The sequence below is a fragment of the Mauremys reevesii genome, linkage group 21 (genome assembly GCF_016161935.1).
Source record: "Mauremys reevesii isolate NIE-2019 linkage group 21, ASM1616193v1, whole genome shotgun sequence".
Taxonomy (NCBI): Eukaryota; Metazoa; Chordata; order Testudines; family Geoemydidae; genus Mauremys; species Mauremys reevesii.
The window spans coordinates 8,365,972-8,372,510 of NC_052643.1; positions in this window are offsets into that span (position 1 = coordinate 8,365,972).

Here is a 6,539-nt window from a genome sequence, read left to right on the forward strand (position 1 = left end):
TCTCGCTGCCACGCACTAAACACGCCCCTCGGGGGGCTCCTCCCTGCCGTCCTGGCTCATCCCCTTTCCGCCCGCCCGGGCGGCAGGGGCGGATCGCTGGAGCCGCCTGGGACAGGGGCGCGGCCCCCCGACAGCTGGGGAGTCTGCCCACCCCACCGCCTCCCCCCGACCCCCAAACATCCTCCCGACTAACCCAGCCCCCAGCCTGCGGGAGACAGGGTTCCGGCTCCAGTCACCCCAGCCCCGCTACCCCGCTTCAGGGGGGCTTCAGGGACACACCTCGTTAAGTATTGCCGGCGATTTAGGCATGAAAAATACTACACAGCGAGAGCATCGCTATTGCTATTTAGAAACGAACTCATGTGGCGTTCAGATCTCAACTTTCCCAAAGGGTGTGTGTTGGGGGGGGTCTTCAGGGGAATGGCGGATTTTGCTGTGGACCCCTCTCTATTGTGACTGTACATCCAGTGGTCCTGGAACTGGCGGGGGGGGAGGGGGATGCAACTGGATTGAAGTAGTAATAACAGACACCAAATAACATGGTTTCCATCTTCAGCACCCCCCCAACCCCCGTTCCCGCCTCCCTGTGTGTATCAGGACCCAAGGGATGGATTTGTACTGAAGGAGCGGAGGGAAGTGGAGCATTTCATCGTGGTCAGAGATGAGCCACTAGAAGTGGGAGGAACACTTCCCTCCAGCCTCATCCAATACATGGTTATCATGTGATCATAGGTGATGGAACTATGGGTGCTGGGGTGCTGCCGCACCCCATGGCTTGAAGTGGTTTCTAGCATATACAGGGTTTACAGTTTTGTTCAATGGCTCTCAGCACCCCCATGACAATAGACCCTCAGAATTACAAACACCAGAGTCAACCACAAAACCTGATTTGGAACCAGAAGTACACAATCAGGCAGCAGCAGAGAAGACAAAAAAAAAAGAAGCAAATACAGTACCATACTGTGTTAAATGTAAACTACTTATAAAAAAAAAAGGAAAGCAGCATTTTTGTTCTGCATAGTAAAGTTTCAAAGCTGTAGTAAGTCATTGTTCAGTTGTAAACTTTTGAAAGAACAATAATGTTTTGTTCAGAGTTACGTACATTTCAGAATTACAAACAACCTCCAGTCCCAGGGTATTCCTAACTCTGAGGTTCTGCTATATACAAATTGTTCCAGCACCCCTGACGTGGTTTGCACAGACATAAAGCGTGAGAAAGTTGCAGCAGCAAAAGATTACACACAGCTTTGGAATTTGGGGATCATTATTAAATATTTTCCTTCCACCTGTCAGTTCACATTAGTCAGCTCTTACTAGCATAGTATAAAATCTGTTACAATCCTCACATAGGTACATGGTGTGTTTCATCAGCTATCATTTATTGCTCATTTCTCCTTTTGCTTACAGTTATTTTTTCTGTTTATCATTAAGAACCTGGTTAGTTCATCTTTAATTGTTTTGTTGTGCAAGCATTTCCCCCCTTGAAGTCCTGCTTAGTTTTATAACGAGGCTATTTTATGTTTGGTTTGCCTTATTGATGTAATAAAAATATACTAATTTAAAAGGATGAGGCAGGGGGGTTCTGGTCATTTTTGTAAGGTACTGAATGTTGCACCGAGTAGACCTATCTCTGATACTGACTTGCTCTGTGGCCTGCAGCAAGTTATTAAATATTATTTATTATTACTACTACACCTCTACCCCGATATAACACAACCCGATATAACACAAATTTGGATATAACGCGGTAAAGCAGCGCTCCAGACGGGAGGTGGGGGGGGTGCGTGCTCTGGCGGATCAAAGCAAGTTCAATATAACGCAGTTTCACCTATAACACAGTAAGATTTTTTGGCTCCTGAGGACAGCGTTATAGTGGGATAGAGGTGTATTTATATTGCAATAGAACCTAGAGCAGGAGTGGCCAAACTTCCTGGCCCTCTAAGCCACATACGACAATCTTCAGAAGTTCAAGAGCCAGGGCACACCTGCCAGGAGCCGGGGGTTAAGGCTGCTGAAGCCCCGAGCCCTGGCAGATGCGCCCCGCAGGCTGAAGCCCCAACCCCTCCTCCACGCGGGGCTGAATTTGGCCCACTGCCTGTATGTGAGGATAGGAAATCTGTCAGGGTAGAGGGAATAGCGCTGGGTAGATCAACAGGGGTATATGAAAGTCAGGGACAGAGAACTGGAGATGGTAGAGTATGTGTATAGGGATAGAAAAAAGTGCAATTAGTATCAGAGAGCTGGGGACTGCTTAATTGAGGATAGGGAGCAAGTGTCAGGAAATGTACAGCGTGTGTCAGGATATTAGCATCGAAGTAATGGGTCAGATGCTGGATGCTTCCTGATACAAAGCTCACCGCTGTAAATCAGAGAAGAAACTCACTCAGTGATGTAGAATCCTGTGGCCCAATCCTGCTGTCTTTAGGCAGGCAAAACAAACTTGTAATCAAGTGAAATTTTAGTTCGCTAAGGACTATGGGCCTCTGCAGGGGAAACCTAAGGAAGCAAGATCTTGAAAGGGAAGAGAAAATATGAAGTACATCAAAGATATCCCAGAGAGATGTAGGGTCTACAGCAGGGGTCAGCAGCCTTTCAGAAGTGCCGTGCCGAGTCTTCATTTATTCACTCAGATTTAAGGTTTCACGTGCCAGTAATACATTTTAACATTTTTAGAAGGTCTCTTTCTATAAGTCTATAATATATCACTAAACTATTGTGGTATGTAAAGTAAATAAGGTTTTTAAAATGTTTAAGAAGCTTCATTTAAATTTAAATTAAAATGCAGCACCCCCCAGACTGGTGGCCAGGACCCAGGCAGTGTGAGTGCCACTGAAAATCAGCTCGCGTGCAGCCTTCAGCACGTGTGCCATAGGTTGCCTACCCCTGGTCTACAATTTTATAACTAGTTGGGGCATTCAGTTTTGCTTCATGTAAGAATATTGGCAACCTTGACACCTCAACAAAGAGCCATAGATCTGATTTTGTTTGTGCAATCAAAGTAAATGCCTGTGTGTGTTTAAATCATCTTTGATTCCAATCCCTGACCTCAGAGTAGGGATTTTCTTGATATAGTTGGGAAAACAGAAAAGTCTTCAGTATAAAACAATGCACCACAGCAGGTAGCAATCTGATAGGCTATGGACTCTCCCTAGCGAACCTGCCCCTTCAAACCTGCCAGGTCTTGTTCGTTTTATTTTTAAGGGAGATTCTTTCACTTGGGATTTGGGGGGCATTGATGGATTTGAGCTGCTTGGGATTTGAATCCAAGCCCAAACCAAACCCCTGGATTCAAATCCAAAGCAGCTCAAATCCATCAATGCCCCCCAACCTGTGTGTGACCTTTAGGTGCTATTGCAATATAAATACTGAATAAATATCTATGTAATAAGGCAGATCCAAACCCCAGATCAGGACACACCAAACACTGGGAAAATTTGGGTCTGGATTCCAAACTCCTAGAATCAGGAAAGTTCAGATCCCAGGTTTTGGTTGAGCCCTTTATATAGATTCAAAATTCAAATCTGAGTTCATGTTTAGAGCCAGGTCTTATGTTCAGATCCAGGTTTTGATTCAGCACTTTATGCAGATTCAAACTTTGGATTCAGCTCCACAGTTCATCTCAGATTTTTGGAACAGGCCTGTCTGTCTCTCAGTTTAAGTCAGTTTAAGTATCTCCATTCTAAGATGAGAGATTTCTCGGTGCATTTAAAGCCTGAATTTTCATTGTTTATAATCTCCCCTTATTCAAACTGTCCCCGCTTGGCAGCCTTGCTTGCATTCTGCAGCTCTACCAACCATCCCAGTGAGTGTATGTTTCTTTCCTGGTTCTCTGTTTGTCCTCCCCTTTGCCCTCCTCTTGAAATTCCATGCCTGTCTTTTTAAACAGCAGAAGCTGCCAATGCAGATGTTCCAGTGAGTACGTGCAACACGTGCTTCATGTGAAGCATCAGCTTGCCAACGATTTAAAGAAACAGAACTCAGTTTTAATAGGTCCTCAATCAAAAAGTGGATACTCTGGATGAAAAATCGTGGCCCTATTTAATTTAATCGGCGGGAGTTTGGTCATTCACTTGATGGTACCGGGATTTCTCCCTCCATTTTTTGAAAAGATCCCAGGTGCCATAAAGTCAGTAATGTATTTACAGGGAGGAAGCCAAGAAATTTTCCTCCTCTCTTTCCCCTCGCTAAACTGTCAATTCTCTGGCTCTAAATAGTTAATTTCCCACCCAGTGAACACATTTCCTACCCCATTGTATTTCTCTGTGATTTGTACTGTCATTTGAAAACTATAGCGCAAAGCACAATTTGCATTGGCTTGGTCTGTAGATTTCAGTAACAGCATAAACTTATTTTTTCCATTCACTATACAGTGTGGGCAAATATTTAAACCTAACAGAAGAGAATCCAGCTTTTTCTCCCTAAGCTTACAGGCTCTGCTGGGATAACAGGAATAACATGTAATTAAAAACTTGTATTATGAGAAAAAATTGGTTTTGTCAGTAAAGTCAGCAGATTTAAGGAGGCAAAATATAATTCCTTACACTGAAATGTGGCCATGACTCCTTGACTGATACAAAATGTACCATGAAATCATCACATGACCAAGAATTTGGTTTGAACAAAAGACAGTATCTTCAGCCACACAGCACCCTCCATGTTGGGGCACTGATTCAGTACTGACTCTAAATCACTGCCACCACTCCCTGCAGCAAGTAGAAGTTCTCTGGAGTAGACACATCCAAGTAACAACTAATCTTCAAAAAAGAACCACCTGGCCAACTTTAATTTTATAAGCAAAATAATTCTTTTTGCCTTGAGACTGGTGTAAAATCTCCAGAAACTACAGAAATGAATTTGTAGAGCAACTTAAAATCAAATGAATGAGATTTAAGTGGCTCATTTGAGCCAGCTGCTTAAATATCATATTTCAGACCAACAGGATGCTAAGTGGTTGAGATCTAGATGTCTGAAAAGAGATTTATAAGAAGAAGCTGGTGGTATTCCAGCAGGGCTGCTCTAAGTAATGCGCTCTCTACAGTGCAGTAACAATACCCACTTTATAGTATAAGAAACCTATTGCCAAGTCAGGCTGTTTTTAAATTAGACTCTGGAAGGCTGCCTGATTTGGTATGTGTCTGCGCACAGCAGCTTTTATCAATTACTAACGATCCAATCCAATGGATAGAATTGTTCTGTGTGGATCTTGCATATCCCCATAGTAGAGATTTGAAACAAGCCCCTGATACGGTAGGGTTTACACTGTGCTGGAAGTTTCTCTTTACCTCACTTAACTAGTGGTGCAACCACATTTAAAAAAAAGTTGAGCTTGAGGAAGCGGGGGAAGAAGAACAAGAATGAAACTCAAGCGTCCTTCAGCTACACTGAGAGAGTAAAGTTGAGGGGCACATCTCTCCTTGCCTCTCCAGTGGTTGCATCTATGTCTGACACTTTATAATGTGAGTGTAGTTTGACCTGTCCCTCAGCACACCCCCAGCCTGGCACTGCCCTACCCCCAGCGCACACGCAGCCTGGCACTGCCCTACCCCCAGCGCACACGCAGCCTGGCACTGACCCACCCCCAGCACACCCCCAGCCTGGCACTTCCCCTGCCCCCTAGCGCCCCCCCCCAGCCTGGCACTGCCCCCGCCTCCAGCGCACACGCAGCCTGGCACTGCCCCCCCCCGAGCCCCCCCAGCCTGGCACTGCCCCCGCCTCCAGCACACATGCAGCCTGGCACCGCCCCCACCAGCGCACCCCAGCCTGGCACCGCCCCCAGCGCACCCCAGCCTGGCACTGACCCACCCCAGCACACCCCAGCCTGGCACTTCCCTGCCCCTAGCGCCCCAGCCTGGCACTGCCCCCGCCTCCAGCGCACACGCAGCCTGGCACTGCCCCCCCCCGAGCCCCCCCAGCCTGGCACTGCCCCCGCCTCCAGCACACATGCAGCCTGGCACCGCCCCGCCTCCAGCACACATGCAGCCTGGCACTGCCCCTGCCTCCAGCACACATGCAGCCTGGCACCGCCCCACCAGCGCACCCCAGCCTGGCACCGCCCCCCAGCGCACCCCAGCCTGGCACCGCCCCTGCCCCAAGCGCACCCCAGCGCCCCCAGCCTGGCACCGCCCCTGCCCCAAGCGCACCCCCAGCGCGCACCCAGCCTGGCACCGCCCCGCCCCCCCAGCGCACCCCAGCCTGGGCCCCGCCCCGCCCCAGCGCGCACCCAGCCTGGCACCGCCCCGCCCCCAGCGCCCCAGCCTGGCACCGCCCCGCCCCCCCAGCGCCCCCCCAACCTGGCACCGCCCCTGCCCCAAGCGCGCACCCAGCCTGGGCCCCGCCCCTGCCCCCCCAGCGCCCCCCAGCCTGGCACCGGACACTGCACCTTCCCGGGCCCCTAAGGGTTAAGCCCGGTGTGTCGTAAAGTGTCGCGCTCCGGGGCAGGCTCCCCTTTCCGGCCGTGGTGGCGCTTCCTTTGCGGCAGTTCGGGCCGGCGCGGGCGGAAGCGGGGCTCCGAGGGGCGCGGCCGGAGGGCGAGCGAGCGG